General features: G+C 33.8%; 1 pseudogene; it reads right to left on the bottom strand.

The window, feature by feature from the left end:
• The window catches only part of LOC127557289 (14-3-3 protein beta/alpha-like), a 63,142-nt pseudogene extending 40,470 nt beyond the window's left edge, over window positions 1-22,672 (bottom strand).
• Window positions 22,673-24,231: the final 1,559 nt, after the last annotated feature.

Below are 24,231 nucleotides of genomic sequence, written 5' to 3' on the forward strand. Positions count from 1 at the left end.
AAAAAGAAGTATAGCTCTTTTAGATTTTCTGATTAAAATTATTTTAATAATGCTTATCATTTTGAGATACTGTCTGCTATGTTGGAAAGAATGCCAGTCTTTGAGCCAAGAATACCTGGGTACAGGTCTTGTCTCTGACTCTTTGTTGTTGGTGGTCCTTCATTTTTGAAAAGGACCAGTGACATGGTGGGGTGATGATTTGGTTTGCCTGTAAATTGGATTTAAGTTAGACAGACTTATACACATTCATCAGCCTCATTTTTTATTTCAGTCTTGTAGTCCAGTGGCAGAACAAAAGTTAAGATGTCTGGTGAGGACTCAAAAATGACCTTGTCATCTTTGATGCATGACTGAGCTCTAAGTACTCCACAGAACCTACTTCAGATACATTATGGCCATCGGAACAAATTCCTTTCATTTGTCTATTGCACTAGAGGAAATCGTCACATAATTGAAGTACTCATCCCTCTGATTCACCAACAGGTTTAAGACTTCAACCTGATTTGGTTACCCTCAACCTGTTTTAGCCTATCTGCCAAGATGGTTTTACTAGAGGGTGGCTCCTTTGAATGCCACAGCATCTTGGACTACTTGTGATACGTAGCATTTGTGAGAAGCAGGGCAAGTTCCTTTCAGTGCTGAAGGCAACTCTCCAGGATTGTAAATTAAGGATCAGTTTGCATTGGTAGAGAAAGTTATCTATCTAAAGCAATGAAATCTTAGGCTAGAGCCAAAAATATAAATACTTTGTCATTTCATAGATGTTTTTAGCAATTAGTAAAAAGAAGTCCTACAAATAATATTAATAGTTCTTATTCTTCAGAGTAATGAATAGTTTGGGGACTCTATTATATTGTGAGCTCCTTAAGAGCACAAAATTTTCCCATAGCACTTAGCAACGTATAGGTCAATAGTAAGTATTTCATTTATTTAAGTAGTTTATTTTATGTATTAAATAGTTTATTTATTAAGTAGTAAGTGCTAAATAAATTTTTATTGATTGATTGGGTTTTTAAATGCTGTGTCTTTAAATATGTAAAGATGCTACTGCTGACATTCACTCTGAGTTGTTTTCCCAGTGATAGTGATTGTAACTGCTGATTTACATCTGTAAATTATTTGACTCAGATAAAATATGACTTGGTTTGGATTTGGGCTGTTGTTGGGTTGTTTTATTGTTTTATTCTGTTTTCATATTCAGGAAGAAGACCTATATAGAGAAGAAAGAGCATATCCTTTGGCCTCATTAGCACCTTGTTTTACTCAGCTGAGCCAACTAGCAGAGAATAGATTTTTTTTTTCTGAATCTAGATATAAGCAAGGCTGAGACACTTCATTTGCAACAGGAAATGTGGGTCAAAAGGGGTTTAATTTGTGATCAGAGTGTATGTAAAGATACAGAATAGATTGTACCAGGTTAATATAGATTCTCATACTTTGTAGTTCAGAATTCTGTCCTAATAGAAGCAGCTTGATGAGGCAGAAAGGACATTTGGCTTGGGTCAGAGCAGTTCAGTTCAGATTTCAACCCAGTCTTTAGTGTCTTTGTAAACTGGTCCTTAACTTCCTCCTCTGACAAAGGAAGGATTAGCAAGATGATATCTGAAGTTCCTTCCAATTTATAATCTCCATTCCTTTGCTCCTTTGAGAAGGATTCATAGAATGTCAGAGTTGGAAGCTCAACTAGTATAAACTCTTCATTTTATAGATAAGGGAACTAAGGTCTTGCAAAGAAACATAATTTGGGTAAGCCAGTATATTCATTTGGTAGAATTCAATACAATATAATAGTACACACACATTCCAAGTGGCAGACTTTTTTTTTTTTTTACTAGCATAGTGTCAACTACTTGAATATAGTCAGATTTATTCTATTTTGCTTTTAAGCCTTTCATATTTCAGCTGCATTATTAATGAGAGAGAGAGAGAGAGAGAGAGAGAGAGAGAGAGAGAGAGAGAGAGAATGAGAATATCAATCCCCTGCTTTTATTTAGGCTTAGATTTTGACTCCCCTTGAAGTTGTGCTCCTAAGTAATTCAATTCTTAAAAAATCTGAGTACCCTGGTTGCAACTAATAATCTCATATTTTCTATAAACTTTGACTTATACAAAAGGAATTTGTGTCCTACCTCATAACTCCTGTCATTAGCTTTATGACCAAATATATATATATATTCAAGACTAAGTTAATTCCTATTTGTGGGGAGAGGTAAAGAGAAGTCAACTATTCTAAGATTGGGGTTCAGTAGTATAACTGTTGGAATTGTTAAGGATTTTCCTTTTGCCTCTGTTTTGCCATAAAGGGTCTCTTTCCTTACATATTTATAAGAACTTTCCATCCTAATACAAATGTAGTTACATTTACCTTTAGTTGAAAGCTAGGCATTGCTTGAGATTTAAGAAAACCTTCATATATGAAAGTGTTATCTTAGAATAACAAAATTTCAGACTTGAAAAAAGACCTTGGAGTTTATCTAATTTATCTCCTCTGTGTATGAGCAAGGGTCCCTTCAACAGCTTTCCTGATAAGAGGTCATTCAGTCTCCATTTAGAGAATTCCAACACCTATCTCCCCAGATAGCCCACTCCCCTTTTGGATAGTTTTAATTATCAAAAAGGGATTTGATTTGCTTCTATATCAAGGTAAAAACTGTGTATCTTTAGCTTTCACCAATATTTTTCTATTCCTGATCTCTGGGGCCAAGCAGCAAAGCTAATTCCTATTTCTTAGCATTAAGATCTAGGCAGAAAATGAGGGAGAACAAGGGATAGTCTATCTCTCAGATCTGTGGAGAAAGAAGGAATTTATGACCAAAAAAGAACTAGAGAATATTATGAAATACAAAATTTTGAATATATTAAATTATAAAGTTTTGTACAAATGAAACTAATATTGCCCAAATTAGAAAGAAATCAGAAAACTGGGAATAGTTTTTATATCCAAGGGCTCTGATAAATGCTTCATTTCTAAAATATTTAGAGAATTGACTTGTTATAAGAATACAAGCCATTCTCCAATTGATAAATGGTCAAGGGTTATGAACAATTTTCAGACAAAAAAAATTAAAGCCATTTTTAAAAAATTAAAGGTTTTTATTTTCAAAACATATGCATAGATACTTGCATTGACCCTTGCAAAACCTTGTGTTCCAATTTTTCCCTCCCTTCCCTTTCCCTTCCCCTAGATAGCAAATAATCCAATATATGTTAAATATGGCAAAAATATGATAAATCCAAACTATCTTCAAAAGTTCTGAATTCTTCCAAGAGAATTTGAAACTGATTCCGAATTTTAATCTCTTGAAAAAGATAAATTTGTTGAGGGAAGATATAAAGATAGTTTATTCAAAATAGCAAATAAGCTCTGTCTTTGCAGCAGACCACAATATGTAATAATCTGTACATTTTTCATTCATTAGAATCTATAAGTTAATCAACAAATACTCATTATATTCCTGTTATGTGTTAAGCATTTAGCAAGGGAATGATACACTTATCAAAAATAAATAAAATTAAAGTGAAGAAATCCTCTTTGCAAGAATTTTACAACTTATAATGCTGATTGCCCAAACAAAATGATTTGACAATCAAATGAAATTTTATCCTTACGTTTTAAAAATATATGTCTATATACACCAACCCAAATAGTTCTATATACAGTGAAAGACCTTAACATGTAAGTTTGTGCTCATTAATTTATTGATGAATTGTGGAAAGGAAAAGGATAATGAAAAATATTTTGAAAATTTTTCTTTGGGATTAACTTGTAGATGAGTCATGCTGGCATATCTAGAAGACTTTCTTCAAGAAATGAATACTAAGGTATTTAGGGAAGTGTTAAATCAACTATTTTAATGGAAACAAAATAACTTTATTAATACAGAAGTCATCTCTAAATAAATTGTTGGTGTGACATCAGCTCATCACCTAATTAGAATGAAAATAAAATTATTCACATTAAAGAAAATAGAGTAAAAGACATTTTATTGAATAACATTATAACTCCAAATTTACCTTGTCAAACAGTATTGATGCTTAAAAATAGAAAATGGATAAATGCAAGGACCTTGACTCTGACTGTAATCACTTCTTAGAGAAATTTGTCCTATATAAAACAATTGTCACTAAGAACAGGCCCAAAGAGCCTAGTTATTTTCTGAGCCAGGAAACACCTGATCTCTCTGCAAGTGGAGAGATATGGCAATTACGGGCAACATCAACTTGAATATAAAATCACTTAGAGAGCTTTAAAGAAAAGGATGAACAAAGATTACATATTTGGCACATCTCAAAATAGTGAAAAGCAGTGATTAGGAAAACAAACTTTCAAAAAAAATTATCAAGATACCCAACTAAAACATCACCCCAAGATTATTTATAGATGAAATCAAAAGTAGAGATAGAAATAGAAAAATAGCTTATTTATGTACTTTATTCAAAAGTGAAGGCACAGCTCAGCTAACTAACACAGTGGATAGAGCACCAGCCCTGAAGTCAGGAGGACCTGAGTTCAAATCTGGTCTCAGATACTTAACACTTCCTAGCTATGTGATCTTGTCAAGTCACTTAACCCCAATTGCCTCAGGAAAAAAAAAAAAAAGGTGAAAGCACATTTTGTGCTTTTCCTCTATTGTGTTTTGGATTACTTGCCCCATGTAGCAACATGACAAATTTTATATATAATGCTAACTATAAACCAAAATATTAATGAAGGGTAATTTTTAATCAATAGAGATCAATAGCTATATCCATTTCAGGAAATGATTTTTTACTAAAAACTTCATTTGACAAAAGGGCTAAGTTTTAAAATGATTTTTTTTAAAAAAGTGGTGTTAGGTCAGATATATTGACAATGGAGGCTTCCTGTTTATCAGGTTTTTTCCCAAAATTCTACTCCTGGAAATATCCATAAATATAGATAGCTCTGCTTGTTTGGGGGAGCTTATAGGAAGAAATGGACAGGAGGATCATGTTCTCCCCACAGCTGTACAAACAAAGGTATTTCCAATGTGAGGAATTTTGACCATTGTGAGGAAATATGCCCAACTGAACCAATGCATATGATTGAGATGGGGATGCAGGGTTAGCCTCAATGTTAGAATGCTAAATGTATGTGGCATGTTGAGAGAGTATGACAGTTAAGTCATTTTAGGAATATTCTCTTTTATGAGCTCAGATCTGTTTCAATATCCAGTTCTATGCATCACTTACATTCCTTCACATTGAATTTTCCCATTTTCTCTTGGTATTTGTCACATTGTCAACCTATTATTATGATTCTCCAACAAACCTTTTGCTTCTGGTTCCTACCCATTTGTCATCTTGTGATGGCTAGACATGTTTACTGTTCATGTTCCTTCACTTACTTCTTATACAAAACTGCCCATGCCATTACTATGATAACTACACCCAAAACTGGCTGTCCTGTAAGTATTGCATCTGCTGCATGAAGGAGCATCCAGGGTTCTTGGCCTAGCCTGTTACCATATCTTAGAAAAGTACAAGGTGATTAATATAAAACCAAGTGATTTCCCAAAGCCAGGAAAGTCCCAGAAAGAATGATACCTGACTCCTTTTCAAAATGTTCACTCTGGAAAATTAAGTGCTTATTCTGATTTAAATTCATTACAACTCCTTCATTGTTTTCCTTGTTGCCATACTAGCTGTGCTTGTTGAATGTTTGTCTTATAAACATATTTAATTTTCATCATGGATTGGAAAGATTGGAGATATAAAGATAGTACAAATCACTTATCAATGCATAAAAATGACAGATACAAATGATATGGTCATCAAGTGTTTTTTGGTGGCAAAGCAAAGGTTGGACCTCCAAGGACTACTGGGAGTGACAGTCATGGAATCCTCTGTTGCCTTAAGAAATTTGTTCTCTGTATGAATAAGGGAAGCTCTCTATGTCTAAGAGAATCACAGGCATTGTGCTTACTCTTTCGAGGTCTAGAAATTGTCATTATAGACAGACAAGCTTTGTAGACAAACAAGATAAGTTGTATACATATAAACCCAGGATATAGGAAATGAGAAATGTGTGGGCTTTGACTAGACCATAATTGGGTGGATCAAACAATCAGTGATTTAGAACTATAAAGGAATTATATAAGTGAGTCCAACTTGCTCATTTTACAGATGAGTAACTAAGATCTGGAGAGACTAATTGACTTGACCAAGCTTACAAAGGAAATAACTTCCAAAAATAGAATATGAAACTCAGATTTCATGTCACACTGTACTCCCATATCACTCTTGTCTCTTGGTTAGGCAAATTTCATGAAGGACATGTGAAAACAAAAGTTATTTGAATAATAGTTTTAAGATACATTGGTGAACTGTGGATTTTGAAGTGGCAGAGAAAGGAAGAAAACATTTATTAATATACTATGTGCCAGGCATTATGATCAGTGTTGTATAAATATTACATGTATATCTATATGTATTATCTATATAACAACTCCTGAGAGGTAGATGCTACTATTATTCCCATTTTATAATCGGGGAAACTGAGGCAAACAGTGTTTTAATGACTTTCTCAGAGTCTACGGTTATTGTCTCAGATTAGGTTTTAATTAAGGCCTTCATGATTCCAAGTCCTATCATCTAGTTACCTATTCTAGGTGTCAGTTACAGATCAGGAAAGTAGTCATATGTTGGGAAAAGACATAGAATTCTTGGAATAAAGGGAAGGGACATTAAGATATAATTATCTTAAATGTCATCCTAGGCAAATTCTTTTTGAAGAGGGACAAGCAGCCCATTTCCTATAGAAGCTGTGCCTTGCATAGGGGATAATAGGCAAGGTGAAGGTCCTTGTATGACAGGGGGATGGAATCCTAGTGTTGGTGGCTGAGGCTATTAAAAAAAGACAATTTTAGGGAGAGAGAGCAAAAGGGTTCTGTAACAGACAAAATTAAAAAGACACTATAATGTAATGGGGAAGTTAGATTTGGATAAAAATTGAAATGTGTGAAGCAAAGAGAATGACATTGATTTAAAAACAGTTGTGATTCTTTATTTTGATAAGTTAGTGATAAAGTAGTATTTCTTGCTGTTATAAAATCAGAAACAGGAGAGGATATTTCAATTTCCCTTCCCATACAATAATTTTAAGAAATCATTTTGAAGGAAAGGAGTGATAGGTAAAGGAAAACTTATAGGATTATGGAATCATAGTTTTATCATGAAGTTGTTGATTATAAATTCAGGATATAAGATCAAGTGACATCATGACTCAATGGCAGAGCCATCTTTGAATCCAGAAAGACCTAAATTTAAATCCTACTTCTGACACATTCTGGATATGACACTGGGCAAGTCATCTCACCTTCTTAGTGTTCTAGGCAATTCTCTTAAGATCATACATAGCAGAAAAGATGCTGGCTTAGATGAGTAAAAAAAGACTTTCCTCACATGTAAGTTTCTTATACCAAATAAAAAACAGGTCTCTATCCCTGTTCTCTAATATTGCTGATTCTGAACTCAGAGTATGAAATCAGTAGAATTTTCTTCATCGGGGAATCTGGGAAGAAGAAACACAAATTCATGGACAGATGTGTGAGTGGTGGCCCTGCTTGACTGGGAATGTCAAGCATGCTTGCTTAAGAAACAATTGGCATCCATGAAGGCATCAGTATTCAACATGCACTCCAGGATGCTCTTCGATTACCTTGGGCTCTGAGCCAGTCCATTTCTGCAACTTCTTGATTTCCCTGGCAACAGCCTAGCAACAGCAGAAGTCTATCAGACTGTGCCTGAGGGGAGTTTTTGTGTTATTCTACCAAAGCTAATACTGAAGTCTAACATATTCTTTATAACCCTTTTATGGGTAACTGGCTACCTTCCAGCAATTGGTAACTCTAAATCTATGTGTGACATGAGAATTCATAGATATATGTATCAGGATTGATAAAATTTCATGACCATTCAATGTTGGAAAATCAGACATCCATGTCTGTTGGTAATCCCGTCCCAATCTTGCTCTTGGTGGATCTCACAGAAGCTAAAAAAGGTTTCTAAAATGCTAGCCTGGTTGTTTTTGCCACAATTCTGTATAAAGATGAACTCTCTACTCCTCTCCCTGCCCCAATTTAAATGAGTCAAGTGAAAACTCTGGCTAATTGGTGTTTACACCAGCACTGCCACATAGACCAGCTGCTACTGATGTCAAATGAGCTACTCACATAACAGGCCAACAGGCAATGTCTGATCTGGGAGTACTTGACAGAAATCAGTCCAAGAGTGGTACAGATGATTTAATAAAGTATCATAAAACATTTAATTACCTTTTTTTCTGGCAACTACAAAAAATAATTTTTACAGCAAACAAAGTATATTAGCCTAGAGTTTATGGACTAGTAGTGTTGCTTTATTTGGAACATGTTAACTAGTTTCATTCTCCCTTATAAGATCACAGATTTTGAGTTGAAAGGGATTCGAGAGGCCACTGAGTAGGCATAATTAATTGATAGAGCAATGGACCTGGAAAACTTGAGTTCAAATATAATCTCAGGCACTTACTGGCTGTATGATTCTGGAAAAATCATTTAAACTCTCTCAGTTTCCTCAACTGTAAAATAAGCATGTTAAAAATCCCCACCTTATAGATCAAAATGAGATTTTTGTAAAGTGTTTAGCACAGTATCTGGCATATATAATGGGCATTCTGTAGATGCTGGTTATTATTTATAAATGAGAAAACTAAAGCAGGGAGATGTGAAGTGATTTACTTAGGATTACACAGCATCAGTCAGAACTGTCAAGATTCTATTAGGAGGAACAAATTATACACTAAGTTAAGCATGGCAACAATCTCCCATGCTTATAACTGCCAACAACTCCTTTTACTTGTAACTGCCAAGTGAACCAAACCAGGTATTCCACTATTGCTCCTGGTCATGCTAACCCTATTCTATGCTCCACTGAACAACCATAAAGATCAATGACCCTAGTGACTTGGAGACTGTTGTGGTCCAGCCATGGATTTGGAGACTCTACTCAAGATCCAAAAATGTTTATGTTGTGGTCAAGTTGTTTCTGGTTTTCATGCTTAAAAAGCCTACTCCTGCCTCCTTATTAGGAAAGAGAAATTCCCTTGCAAGTTGTTCCCCTCACTTTGAAATTAAACTTCTTTTTGATTCCTGACTCTCCTGTCTCTAACCTCTTTCTGATTCTAGCCATCAAAAAGTTAGAGGCTGGCTCAGTCTGATTTACATTAATTGGTGTCAGAAATGGGATTGAATATAGATTTGGGCCAGTGGACTCTCTAGTATCAGCAAGAACAAACCAAGCACATTGAAGATTTATTTTTCTTCTTCCTTTCACACTACCTAATCTGGTGAGTCTTCTTCATTTGTCCTAGTGTTTGAGCTCCCATTTTGGTTGAGCTTGCTATTCTTTGTAAGAAAACCTCTGGGACCTTCCAGTGATCCAATTCATCTTGGATCTGTATGTTAAGGATAAACTTTCTTCATATTGTGTATTCCAAACGAACTATTTCTTCCTGCTCTGTTTGGCTCTGACTTGCAAGCAAGGTGATTCTTACCTGTTTTTCTCTAATTTTGGCCTTTCTGCAGACTAAGAAAATGTTCAGTTAGCAGCATGCATCTGTTAGACTGGTAAACACATTCCTAGTTGTGGAGTGTGTCTGTGCATTTTGTTAGAATTATTTGTGTTTATATCTATCTTTGTGTAGATTCTGTTATTTTGAAAGATTTAAAATACAGCCAGTCAGAAAAAAAAAAAAAAAAAAAAACTATAGCTATAACTAGTTTAGGACAATGGGAAAGATTAATGAATTTTTAGACTTAAAATCTCAGTAAGCAGGAATAATTCTTACTTTAGGCTTTCTGTGGGAGTTTGAGTTATAAGAAAAGAAAAAAAAAAACACAAGACACTTTTCACCTGTCATTTCAACACTTTGGTTTTTTGGAATTATAGGGGAGAAAGTCAGATAACCAAAGTCTGTAGAAATGCTAAAAAAAAAAAAAAAAAAACTTGGTAGATTTTGGAAGTTTGACATTTTATCATTTAAAATTTTTAGGGGAGAATTCCTGAGATATTGGGCAATTCCAGGAACTGGAATCTTAGTAAGTTCTGAAATATATTAGTAAGTTTTAGGGTACTACTCAGTAGAATTTGTTTTGAGAAAGAGTAAGGAATAAGTTCTAAAAGTTTTAAAAGTAAATAACAAGATTAATAGCTTCCTTGTTCTAGATAAATGAAGGAAGGCAAGTGGTTTAGAAGTAATCTAAGAGTGGAAAAAGTATTGTAAAATTTGAGAGACTATTATAACAGAAATTGTGTTATACAAAGCTTCCTTTTTAAGCTGGAAGTTGTTATACCTGAATTGGGCTTTTAAAAGGATGTATTAAAAATAAATATTAGAAGACTGTTAAATACTTAACAAGGTGTATAAAAATAATAAGAACAATGAGAGGCTTGTTATAATAGTGAATTTTCATTTGAAAATTCTTGGCTATTATGAAAGTGGCTTAAAGCTGTAGCTTCAACATATTAATGATGAGTTAATGATCAGATATTTGTTGTATATCTGAAGTTTCAGAATATTGGTACTTTTAATTTTTTAGTTAAGGATAAGTGCTATATTAATTGTTAGGGAAACATCAAGAATGATATTCAAACCCTAAGATATGGCCAGTGAAGATTTGCAACATAAGGTAAAAATTGCTGGGATTGTAATGTCTCATTGTTTTGAGCTTTATTTACAGGGATAGTTGTCTGAATTGTCATGAAACCAACAGTAGGTAGTACAGAAACCTGCAGTCTGGGAACTGCTAAAGATGGATGTCTCTGTCTGGGAAAAGTTTGGGGGACAATCTTGGCATGGCCTAGTTAGGATCTTCTTGACTCTTTCACAATTTTGTTATTTTCTTTCTGAAGAGGAAAAAATTCCCACCTAGTTAATTCTGAGCCCTTTTTTGATAACCTATGACTATATAATTGGTTGTCAGATATATTTCATGCCTGGAATCAATCAAAGCTAAGGGAATTTTCCCCTTTTATGGTATATGACATTGTTATAATTATGTACCTCTTTTTTCTTTTATAGTTAATTTCTATAATCAAGAAGTTTTATAAGGATAATAGCAAATCTATTAAGTAATAAATTGATTCTAGAATATCACTGAGTACTATAATAGGATGCAATTATGAACATTTTACCATTTTAGCCTATTTCTATGGACAAATTATAATATAGAGGTGATAGCCTCCAAAAGGAAAATGATTAGAAAAAGTAATAAGATAAATATGTAATGTTAAAATTTTCTAACTTAATGGAATAATACATTTTGAGAAAGCAACAGAATTAAACTTTTTTCTCTAAGAACTATATACATATGTATATATATGTATGATTTACTTCCAAATATATTTATCCAAATTTCATAGAAATTCAGTTTTTAAATACATTTTGGTAATAAATTCTCAAAATTGGATTAAGGATTTTAAACATAAATTATAATGATAATGGTAAAAAAGTGAAGTTATTTTCTCATTTTTTTTTAAGTATCTGATAATCATAAAAAGCAGAAGAGTCCATTTTATGGTTAGTCCATTATAATTGATTTTTAATTAAAAATTCCTATATCATGTACAGGATTTAGGGAGGAGTAGAAACATCAAATGGCTATGCTGAAATTCTTTGAAGTTTCAAGACTGAAGAATCAAATTCAAATGATTATATTATATTGTCAGAATTATATAGGAACCTCTAGATTTAGAACCAGAAAAGCAGAGCCCCTTTAGAACTGTCCTGAGAATAAAATCTAGTGTCCAGGAAAAACTATCTAGGCACCAGGTAATTACATGAGACAGTCGAGACTCAAAATGTACCAATTGAATGGAAATTGAGAATGGGTAATCAGAATACAAGGATATAGGGTTTTTGGTTGCTTTTTAAAAAATATGTTTAAATTTTTTTGTGGTAACATATAAATCTACCTTCTTAAAATTAGTCCATTGTGAGTTCTCTAAGTAGTTTGATCTGTAATGTAACATTAATGTTACCTTATTTAAAGTATTCATGATTATGAGTTTATGAAAACCTTTATTTCACTGTTGGAATTGAGTCCTGTGTATTTGGGAAACTTGACTTCTAAATGCTGTTTAGAGATTCTTAAGCAATAAATATCTTAAGTATAAAAAATGATGCAAGGACTTTTCTCCCAATTGTATATCTCAAGCAATCCATATATCTTACCTGAAAACTGGCAATCCAATATTGTTTCTAAGGACTTCTACCCAGTCCTTCTGACTACTTGCATAGCTGCCAAACTTGTGGGTGTACATTCCTGAATAATCTGAAAAAAGCCCCTATTCCTAAATGGACAGCAGAACCCTCCAGGAACTTCAAAGTTTATCTACTACATACTCAGAAGCAGCTGACATCCAGATGAAAGCTGTCCCAAAATTCTAAACAAGGACTGAATATACTGTCCTAGTCTTTTTTCTTTTCTCTTTTGTTATGTATCCATTCACTAAGATGCTGATTAAAGTATGTATTGGCATTTTCTCTGTCAACATTCTTGGTCCTCCTTTCTTTTCTGCTTATAACTATGGTAACAATGATACCCAGAACACAATTACTCAATAAATCTACTTAAAAAAACTTGATCTCCTAGAATAAAAATGCATCAGCCAAAGCCTACAATTGTCCCTCAACTTAACATCTTGTCCTGGCCCAAATAGTCTCTTGTGTTATCTTGGCTTATATCTCCTTCTCCTTTATTTACTAAAAGAGTAGGAGTTCTTTCAGACCCCTTCCTTTTGCCCAAAAGGGGAAAATGTTTAGATACTACTGGACTTGGAGAATATTTACTCAAGACCTAAGAATACCTGTGCTGTAGGCAAGCTATTTGTAGTTTTCATGCTTTAAATTCTTACTCCTGCCCAAGTAGGTAAGCTTCCCTTCTTAAGAAGGAAGATTTCACCTGCAAGCTGTTTCTCTCACCCAAACTTCTTTCTGATGCGCGACTCTCTTATCTAAAGCCTGCTCCAGCCATTTGTAGGTTGGGGTTAATTCATTCCAATTGATAGGACTCAACAAAGATGTTATTCACTTTAACTTTACCATTTTATCTACTACTTCACATTGATGTCCCTTCTATTCAGGGATAATATTGTAAATTCAAATAAGCTTTAATCCTAGTAAATAATGAGTCAGGAACAAAAAACTATCACTTATTCTAGAATTGCCTTGTGGATAAGCTGTCTTCTTCAGCCTTCCATTCTAGACTAGCATCAAAGCATTTTACCATCTTGAGAACAAATAACTTTGCAATCATATTGTCTAGGACACCATAAGTCCCTTTTTATAAGTTTTTAATTATAGCTTTTTATTTACAAAACCTATACATGGGTAATTTTTCATCATTGACCCTTGCGAAATCTTCTGTTCCAACTTTTCCCCTCCTTTCCCCCACCTCCTTCCCTAGATGGCAGGCAGTGCAATACATGTTAAATATGTTAAAGTATATGTTAAATACAATATATGTATACATATTTATATAGTTATTTGCAGCACAAGAAAAATCAGATTCAGAAAGAATGTAAAAATAACCTGAGAAGGAAAATAAAAATGCAAGCAAACAATAACAGATAGAGTGGAAATGCTATGTTGTAGTCAACACTCATTTCCTATAGTTCTTTCTCTGGGTGTAACTGGTTCTCTTCATTATTTAACAATTGGAATTTCAATTATTTCATTGTTGAAGAGAGCCACTTCCATCACATTTGATCATCATATAGTATTGTTGAAGTGCATAATGATCTAGTTCTGCTCATTTCACTCAGCATCAGTTCATATAAGTCTCTCCAAGACTCTGTCTGTATTCATCCTGCTGGTCATTTCTTACAGAACAATCATATTCCATAACATTCATATATTATAACTTATTCAGCCATTCTCCAATTGATGGGCATCCATTCAATTTCCAGTTTCTTGCTACTACAAAAAGGGCTGCCACAAACAGTTTTGCACATACAGGTCCCTTTCCCTTTTTAAAGATCTTTTTGGGATATAAGCCCTGTAATGGGCCAGAATTCTGGAGAAATGTACTTGAAACAAAGATTCTTACAACAAGGTATTAACTCAGTGGAATTGATAAGACAGTGATTATCTAGTTTAGCACGTGAGTTCTCTAGTTCAGTATGATTGATTTAATCTTACAACAAATAATGGTTCCCTAGTGATATAATGATTAGCTTATACTCACTATATTGTAATGATGTAATTGTAATAGAGGATATAAACTGGGGACAAACTCAGCCACAGAGAGACTTCAAGATAGAGACTGTCCTGGTGACTCTCCTGTACTTCCTCCACTAAAACCAAGACCTATTCTGGAGGGCCTCCAGAAAGCTTTCCGGGCCCCACGTGAAGGAAACAAACTGTGAAGGAGATAATAAAGACTTTGAATTTTATCCCTGACTATTCTCATGGTGATTATTCAGTAAAAATGAAGGCTGGTCCTAAGACCTTCAGAGAGCTAACCAGGACATTACATAGCCCAGTAGTAACACTGCTGGATCAAAGGATATGAACAGTCTAATAACTTTTTGAGCTTAGTTCCAAATTGCTCTCCAGAATGGTTGGATCCATTCACAATTCCACCAACAATGTATCAGTTTCCCAGTTTTCCCACATCCCCTCCAATATCCTTTTTATAAGTTTTAAGAACCCCTGATGCTTCCAGAATGAGTTCCCTTCTAAAATTATTTTCTCACTATAGATTGCCACAACAATTTCTTTTATCCAGTTTCTAGAACAAATTGTGTAACTGAGGAAATAAACTTATCCTGGGGCCAGTTTTTCCTGATCCAGTATGCTGCATCTAACTGCCTGAATATAAATTGCTGGGAATATGTTAATAACTTCTTCTGAGGACTGACTTTCTAGAGGCTAGAACCTTAGCTGTTTTTGTTATCAAATTTTTTTTCTGATATAACCTATGAAGTTATTCCCAGGATAATGTTTTTAAATGAATAAAATAAAATATATAGGATTAAAAAGAAAACCAGTTTCATTGAAATAAAGTTATCAGTATCTATGTGTGTGTATGTGTGTATATATATGAAATGTATTAAGTTAATGGACTTTAGGTTAAGAAGTAATGACCTAGTGTCAGGACTCTAATAATAATAATAATAATAATAATAATAAATGGCATATACAGCAAATAATAGCAATTTTATCTCTCTAATTATAATGTGAGGTATTTCACCACACATGAAAAGGTTAAAGGAAAGAAGTCTAATAAAAGAATCATAATTGACTGAGGAAGCAAGATGAAGACAGAAAAAAAAAAAAAAAACAAGGAGACTTTTCAGAAAAAAAATCAAGAAAATATATAGATCATGATAGGACATGATCTCTTTATAATAATGAGATTCAGGATGCTAATGTATCTTCCAGTATTTCTAAGAGCATGAGTTAAGTATTTTCTGCCCCTAGCCAATAGCTGTGCATTAATTCATTTTAAGTGCACACTATAGAAAAGCCTAATAACTAAGTTCAGGATTTGACTACTATTATACTGAAGGAAAATTCCTTCCTCATAGGAAACTGATCCTCTGTTCATTACAGACTAATTTGTTTATCAGACATAAAATGCCCCAACCTCTGGATTTTATCTTAGTCTTTGCCTCTCTCTGCCTCTGTCTTCCTCTTTTTCTTCCTTCCTCCCTTCCTTCTCTGTGAGATTACCTCTCATTTATATGGTACATATCTTATTTGTTTGTAATTGTTTATATATTGTTACCCCCACTCTATGGTGAGCTCTTTGAAGGGAGGGACTGTTTTTGCTTTCCTTCGTATGTATATTAAAGTAGGAAGGGCAATTCCTGGCATATGATAAAGTATGCCAGTACTCAATAACTGCTCCTTGACTGCTTTTTTCCCCCTAAAACAAAGGCCTACTTGTAACATGATTTGAGATGCTTCAACATGTTAAAAAGAAAAAAAGAAGTTAGAAGGAAATAAAGGGTATACTCCAGAGGGTTTTTAACTTCAGTTTCTGTTGAGGCAAAAAATCATGGTTCAGAAATACTTAGAGTAGCATGGACCTCCATTTACTTATTTAGGGAAGAAAATAGAAATCTAAAATGAAAAATAGACAGGTTAAAATTACTTTATATGAGGAAATCTAAACCATGGAACCCTAATACTTTGCTTAAATTTTCTGCATCCTATGCCACTGAGTATTAGCAGTACATTAGGCAGAACATAAAACATGTACCAACACAGACTCTGCCCTCTTAACATAAGATCTAAATACTTAATCCAAGTTTCTTAAAAGTACAATATCAGGATCCATCAATATTAAAATTTAAAACTCTGGCAAATGTTATCCACAATAACATTTAAAAGCTACTAAACTTTATATGAGTTTGTGATTTAGTCTTTTTTTCACTTGTAAAATGTAGTATTTTGGTGATCAGGGCAAACAAAGGATTCTAATAACATGAACAACCACAGACTGTTTGCTTAAAATGTCACCATGACCCAGATTTAAGAATTTCCAAAAGAAGATACTGTTAAATTTTTTAAATGTGGGAGATTTTTGTAACTTACTGCTGTATATTCATATTGAAAAGATTTTGCTAACTGATTTATCTAGGTGATGTGCAGTTCACACACACACACACACACACACACACACACACACACACACACTCCTAAAAACTTATCCTTTGATCAAGCATAATTCATCAGCTTCACATGCTCAACCCTCACTTCTATTCCCACCCTCTTCTTACTAGTATAGTTAGCATTGGCTAGATTGCCTCTACCATATGTAAGGTTGTGGTTCTCCAATCTTTTTCCTGTCCCTCTCTTCAATCCAATTGACTAAAATACAGAAACAATTAACCAGAGGATTCAGCATAATCTTCACTATGATAATGACTCACAATAAAGAGAGGATTTTCAAGCTATAGGTCTTAAATCATATAGTATTTTTAAAGAAAAAATAATAATATGAAATGATTTCTGCTTTTCAAAATACCTTTCCGTATGTGTGCATATTGGTTTTCCTCCTTTCACAGAAAATAGGGGGCACAGGGGATAGACCACTGGAACTAAAGACAGGAACACCTGAGTTGAAATCTGACCTTGGCCACTAATGGCTATGTGAATCTAAACAAATCATTTAACGACTGTCTGTCTCAGTTTTCCCAACTGTAAAATGAGAACAATAATAGTATCTACCTTCCATAATTTTTGTGAAAATGAACAGATAATATTTGTAAAGTGCTTTGCAAACCTTGAAATACTTATACATGCTAACTATTATCATTATCATTATTATTATTAATCCAATTTCTTAAGCTGTCAAATTAATATTACCAAGATACAGGTCAAACCATATCATTTACCTGCTGAAAAATTTTCTGTGGCTCCCTCTTATTGTTAGGATATTGATGCATTTATAATAATAAATATAATGCATCAATAGAGAATTTAAAGCACTCTGTAATCCTACTTCAACCTATCTTTACAGATCTGTTTTATCTTAATTCCTTCATACATTCTATATTTTTTGCCAGACAAGTCCTCCTTATTTCCTGAACTTGACCTGTCAACTCCCTCTTCCATATCATTTCACAGAGGCATGATTTAAGTTCTACACTGGGGAATTTGTGTATTATTCTTTAAAAAAAACATGTTTTATATTGGAATTTTCATGGTACAGTGAAATTGTCATAAGTTAAATATTTTCTCATTCCTTCTCCTCAACATGTTCTCTGCAAAGTTGCAAGACAATTATAATTAGTTTGTCATGCAGAGTTAGTCCAATTAGGGAAAGTCATATCTACAGCTATAATTAAGTCTACATCTCTCCTTCCCTCTCCATTTCCCTGGTTTAGAAATACGAAGTAACCCAAGTACAGCTGATTCAACTAAGATTGCCATTTTGCAGAAAAAGAAACTGAGGCTCAGGTAGGTGAAGTAAGTTTTTGACTGCTACTAATTTTTAAAGATTTTTTCACATTAAAAAATTGACTTCCAAATTCTCTCCCTCCCTTTAGTTTCTCTCACACCTATTGATAAGACAAGCAATATGATACTTCCTGTATATGCAAAATCACATACATATTTCTATATTATCTATGTTATAAAAATCAAGAAAAATAGCGTGAGAAATTTATATTGCAATTTTCAGTTAGTTCATCAGTTCTTTCTTTCTGGAGATGAAGAGCAATTTTCATCATGAGTCCTTCTTAATTCTTTTGGATAATTGTATTGATCAAAGTAAATAAAGTCATCATTACAATATTATAATTACTATGTACAATGATCTCTTGGCTCTGTTCATTTCATGTTGGTCTCAGGATTTTTTGAAACCATCCTCCTCACCATGTCTTACAAACAATAATGTCCCATCATAGTATATACAACTTGTTCAACCATTTATCCCTCAACTTATGGGCATCCCTTCAATTTCCACTTCTTCACCATCACAAAAAGAGCATATATATATATATTACAAATGGAACTTTTTAAAGATATCTTTGAGATACAAACCTAGTAGTGATGTTGCTGGATCAAAAGATATCCACAGTTTTATAGCCCTTTTGGCATAGTTCCTTTTTGGCTATTGTTCTCTAGAAGAGTTGGATAAGTTCACAATTTCTTTTTTTTTCCTTTTTTTAATTTGAAAAAAATTTCTTTACAACATTATCCCTTGCACTCACTTCTGTTCCGACTTTTCCCCTCCCTCCCTCAACAGTTCTCTTGTTGCACAGGAAGAACTGGATTCAAAAGGTAAAAATAACTCGGGAAGAAAAACAAAAATGAAAACAGTTTACATTTATTTCCCAGTGTTCTTTCTTTGGATATAGCTGCTTCTGTACATCATTGATCAATTGAAACTGAGTTAGATTTTCTCTTTGCCAAAGAAATCCACTTCCATCAGAATACATCCTCATACAGTATCATTGTTGAAGTATATAATGATCTCCTGGTTCTGCTCATTTCACTTAGCGTCAGTTCATGTAAGTCTCTCCAAGCCTCTCTGTATTCATCTTGCTGGTCATTTCTTACAGAACAATAATATTCTATAACATTCATATATCACAATTTACCCAACCATTCTCCAATTGATGGGCATCCATTCATTTTCCAGTTTCTAGCCACTACAAACAGGGCTGCCACAAACATTTTGGAACATTCAGGTCCCTTTCCTTTCTTTAGTATCTCTTTGGGGTATAAGCCCAATAGTAGCACTGCTGGATCAAAGGATGTGTACAGTTTGATAACTTTTTGGGCATAATTCCAGATTGCTCTCCAGAATGGTTGGATTCGTTCACAACTCCACCAACAATGCATCAGTGTCCCAGTTTTCCTGCATCCCCTCCAACATTCATCATTATTTTTCCTGTCATCTTAGCCAATCTGACAGATGTGTAGTGGTATCTCAGAGTTGTCTTAATTTGCATTTCTCTGATCACTAGTGATTTGGAACACTCTTTCATATGAGTGGAAATAGTTTCAATTTTATCATCTAAAAATTGTCTGTTTGTATCTTTTGACCATTTATCAATTGGAGAATGGTTTGATTTCTTATAAACTAGAGTAAATTCTCTATATATTTTGGAAATGAGGCCTTTATCAGAATCTATTCCTGTGTAAATATTTTCCCAGTTTGTTGCTTCCCATAAGTTCACAATTTCACCAACAATTCATTACCTGTTTTCCCAAATCTCCTAGAACATTTTTCTCTTTTAATAGATGTGAGGTGGTAACCTCAGAATTATTTGAATTTGCATTTCTTTAATCAATAGAAATTTAAAGAGATTTTTTGGTATCACTATAAATAGCCTTGTTTTCTTCTAAAAATTATCTTTTCATATCCTTTGACCTCTTATTAATTGAATAATGGTTCTTATTTTTATAAATCTGACTCAATTCCTTACATATTTGAAATGAGGCCTTTATTTGAGAAGCTTGGTGCAAAATTCCTTTTCATATTGTTTGTCTGTAGTACCTTTTATCAAAAGGTGATTTTTCTATTTATTTCTTTTAATTCAATGTATTTTATTCTTTTGCTTTGTCTGAGATCATGATAGCTAGCTATCCCAACCTTTTTATAGTGATCATTTTTATATTTCAACTGAAATATAATACTTGGCTCCAGTCCTTTAATTTTTTCTGTGTGTTTTTCTATTTCAATTGTGTCTCTTGTAAATAACATATTGTTGGATTCCAGTTTCTAATTCATTCTACAATCTGTTTTCATTTTAGGGACAAATTTCTCCCACTGACATTCATTTATGATGACTGCATATTTCCCTTGGAGTTATTTTCTTCACTTAGTCTGTCTCTCTCTCTTTCTCTCTCTCTCTCTCTCTCTCTCTCTCTCTCTCTCTCTCTCTTTCTCTCTCTCTCTTTCTCTCTCTCTTCCCCCCCCTGTCTTTCTCCATCTCTGTCTCTGTCTCTCTTCCCTCTACCCATCTTTAAAAGTTGATTTACTTTTGATCGCTGTCTCCATTAATCTGCCTTTTCTTCTATAATCCCCTTCTCTTTTCCTTTTTTCCTCCCTCTACTGTTCTTTTCACTGTTGGGAAAGATTTCTATATACAGCTAAATGTGTCTAATTTTTTTTTTCTCCTTTGAACCAAGTGAGAGGTTCAAACATTGCCTGCCCTCCCTATTCCCTTTCCTACTCCATTGTAAAAGCTATTCCTTGTGTATTTCTCTTTTTGAATAAAATAATTTTTCCTGTTCTTCCTCTCCTTTTCCCTTTTCCCATTGTACCCTTTTTCCCACCCCTTCATTTTCTTTGAGATCACCCCAACATTAAAAAAAACTCACACCCATGTTCTCTATGTAGACTATAGGTGTCCTAATAATGACAAAGTTCTGAGGGGTTACATATATCATCTTCCCATATAGGAATGCAAACAAATTACCCTTATTGAGTCTTCTAGGATTCCTCTTTTGTGTTTACCTTTTTATGCTTCTTTTGAGTCTTGGATTAAATATCAAAATTTACTTTCAGCTAGTCTTTTCATAAAAAATTCTTGAAAGTCCTTTATTTCAGTACATATACATTTTTCCCCTGAAGGATTACACTCAGTTTTGCTGAGTAGATTATTACTTGGTTATAACCTTAGCTCCTATGCCTTCCAGAATATTGTATTTCCAGACAGAATATTGTGTCTACTCTTTTAATGTGGAAGCTTCTAAATCTTGTGTGATTCTGACTGTAGCTTCATGGCATTTGAATTGTTTCTTTCTGAATGCTTGCAATATTTTGACCTTAGAGCTCTGGAATTTGGCTATGATATTTTGATAGTTTTCATTTTGGAATCTCTTGCAGGAAGTATTTATGGAATCTTTGCATTTTTATTTTACCCTCTTAAACCTAAGATATGGGAGCAGTATTCTTTTATATTTTCTCAAAATGTGATATCCTAGTTATTTTTTTGATTATGGTTTTCAGGAAGTCTAATAATTCTTAAATTATCTCTTTTCATCTATGTTCTAGGTCAATTGTTTTTCTAATATAACATTTCACATTTTCTTTTATTTTTTCATTCTTTTGACTTTGTTTTATTGTTATTTTGAAGTCTCATGGAACCACAAGTTTCCACTCACCCAATTATAATTGTTAAGCAATTGTTTCTTTTGTTGACTTTCATACCTCATTTTCCATTTGGCCAATTTTGCCTTTCAAGAAATTCTTTTCTTCAGTGCATTTTTGTGCCTTTTTTACATTTGGCCAATTCTGGTTTTTTAAGTATTATTTTCTTCAGTGATTTTTGTGCTTTTACCAAGCTGTTAATTCTCTTTCATATTTTTTTTTTGCATGATTTTCATTTCTTTTGATAAGTTTTTCCTTTGCCACTTTTTAAATAAAATTTCCAGAAATTCTCATTCAGCTTATATTCAATTAACATTTTTTTTGAGGCTTTAGTTATAGCTGTTTTGATATAGCTATCTTTTTCTGAATTTATTAGTTTACTTTGCCATTGTAGTAGCATTTTGCTGTCAAATTCTTCTTTTTTCCTTTCCTTTGTTGTTTCTTTTTTGCTGCTTGATCAATTTTTTTTTTCTGGGCTCTTGACTTTGAAATATGTTTCATATTATGTTAAAATTTTTCTCTGTTCATCTGAGGATAGGGAGGTACAAGCTTCAGACTTTTTCTTGCTGTTGTTTGCAGGGGTAGTTCTGGGGGAGTGTGCAAATTTTTGCTGCTTCCAAGATGGTGTGATCCAGAAAGACATGTGGTCCTGTTTTACTGGTCTGTGCTATTGTCTATACTCAGAAAGGACTTTCTCCTGGGTTGCAAGTGATGGTGCTTTTCTCAGCATTGGCATTGTGACTGTGTTCTTTTTTTCTTCTGCAACCACAAGCATTAGTGTTTCTCTCTGCTTTGGAAATGCTTGGCATAAATGCTTTTCTGTTTCTTGAACTGGTGACCCACATGTGCATATGTGTAACTCCATTGAGATTCCAAAAGAATCATGCCCTGCCCCCACTGCCAGTGAAGTGTCTCCTTAAATCTTTTTCTGACTAGTTGTCGGATCCTTTTACCAATTCTAAACTGAAAGTCTTTGAAGCTGCTGCCCCAACTTTTACATCCATCTCCAAAGCCCACCACTGGTGTAGTGATGTGCATTCAAGGCCGGCTCCCATCTCTGTCATGAATCTCTTCTGGCAACCTAAGTTGTCTTAGAATGGAAAAATGTCTCATCCCAATCTTTTGTTGGTTCTGTCATTACAGGATTTGATTTGAATGTTATTTTAAAATTGTTTGGAGAGGAAGTTGAGAAAGTTTGGCTTTGTGCACTTCTCTCCCCACCACACACACATTTAAAATTTATGCTGATAAGTATTTTCTGTGAGATTGAATTTTGTTTTCATATGGTTCCATTTTTTAGAATGTTCATTCTTACACTGAATGCAAATCTGTTCCTTAAAATGTCCACTTATCAGTCTAAATTCTAACTTATGAACCCATTCAGAAAAAGTCTTATCTCTCTTCCAAATAATAACCTTTTGAATATTTTTTTTTTATTTAAAAACAAGTACCTGGATGTAAATTTTGGCTTTACTACTTTCTTTTCATGTAATTTCAGCCAGGACTAATGTCCTCTGAACCTAGTCATTGGTAAAATAAGAATGGGATTGAATAACTTTCAACATTCTGCCCAACTCTGAATCCCATATATGGAAATATGGAGAATCAGTAAATCTAATTCTGGTATTAGGTTAGTCACGAACTTACTCCATGACCCTGGGAAAGTCAATTCATTTACATGGAATGCATGTCCTTAACTGTAAATAAAAGTATATAATGACATGATCTTCAAGATTTGTTCTAATTCTCATTTTCTGTGATTCTATATTTTCTCTAAAGTTTTTCTTCTCTTGGGTATACATCTCTGATTTTTTTAACCATATTTCATTACTCAGTTTGGAATTCTTTCATCATCTTCATTACCTTTTCTTGATTGTTCAGTTTATGAGTGTTCCTTTTGATATATGGAGATCACAATTCAACAAAGCTCCCTTCTATGTTCTGGATGTTCTATTTCTAATAATTTGGAGAGAAATTAACATCCCATAGCTAATCCATGTGGAATTTACAATTAGTTAAATATTATATTTTCATATGACCTAGTTTTAATTCATAACACAGTCATATTTTCCCAATTATTTCCACCTAAACTTTTACCTGCAGTCTAGTAAACTCATTTCTGGGGGTGGAGCCAAGATTGCCAGGTAAAGCCAGAAAGTTGCTCAAGCTCTCCCAATTTCCCTCAAAAATCACATAAAACCAAGCTTCTGAACAGAGTCTGATGGAATGAAAGCACTCTACATCTCAAGATAGACTGGAAAAACTTCAGGAAAACTCAGTGTCACTAGGGTGGAAAAGGGTGTTTAGTTCAGCTCAGACAGACTCTGGGAAAGATGGTGAGAGAGTCCTATTCACAGCAAATCAGCAACTAAGACCATCAGCTCTGGCTCAGCAGAGAAGCAGGTCAGTGGGGCAGCTTCCAGTCCCAGCTCAGAAGGCAAACTCTGGGAAACCAGGCTATTTTGTGAAAATAGCAGGTAAAGCCATCCCCTACAAACACAAGGAGCCCCCTGTGCTCAAAGCCAAAGCTCAGAACTGCAGAGGAAGCTTGGAATAGTGTCCCTTTTATCCCAGGAGCAGAGGTCAAATACAAAAGAAAAATAAAGATTAAATA

The sequence above is a fragment of the Antechinus flavipes genome, chromosome 3 (genome assembly GCF_016432865.1).
Source record: "Antechinus flavipes isolate AdamAnt ecotype Samford, QLD, Australia chromosome 3, AdamAnt_v2, whole genome shotgun sequence".
Taxonomy (NCBI): domain Eukaryota; kingdom Metazoa; phylum Chordata; class Mammalia; order Dasyuromorphia; family Dasyuridae; genus Antechinus; species Antechinus flavipes.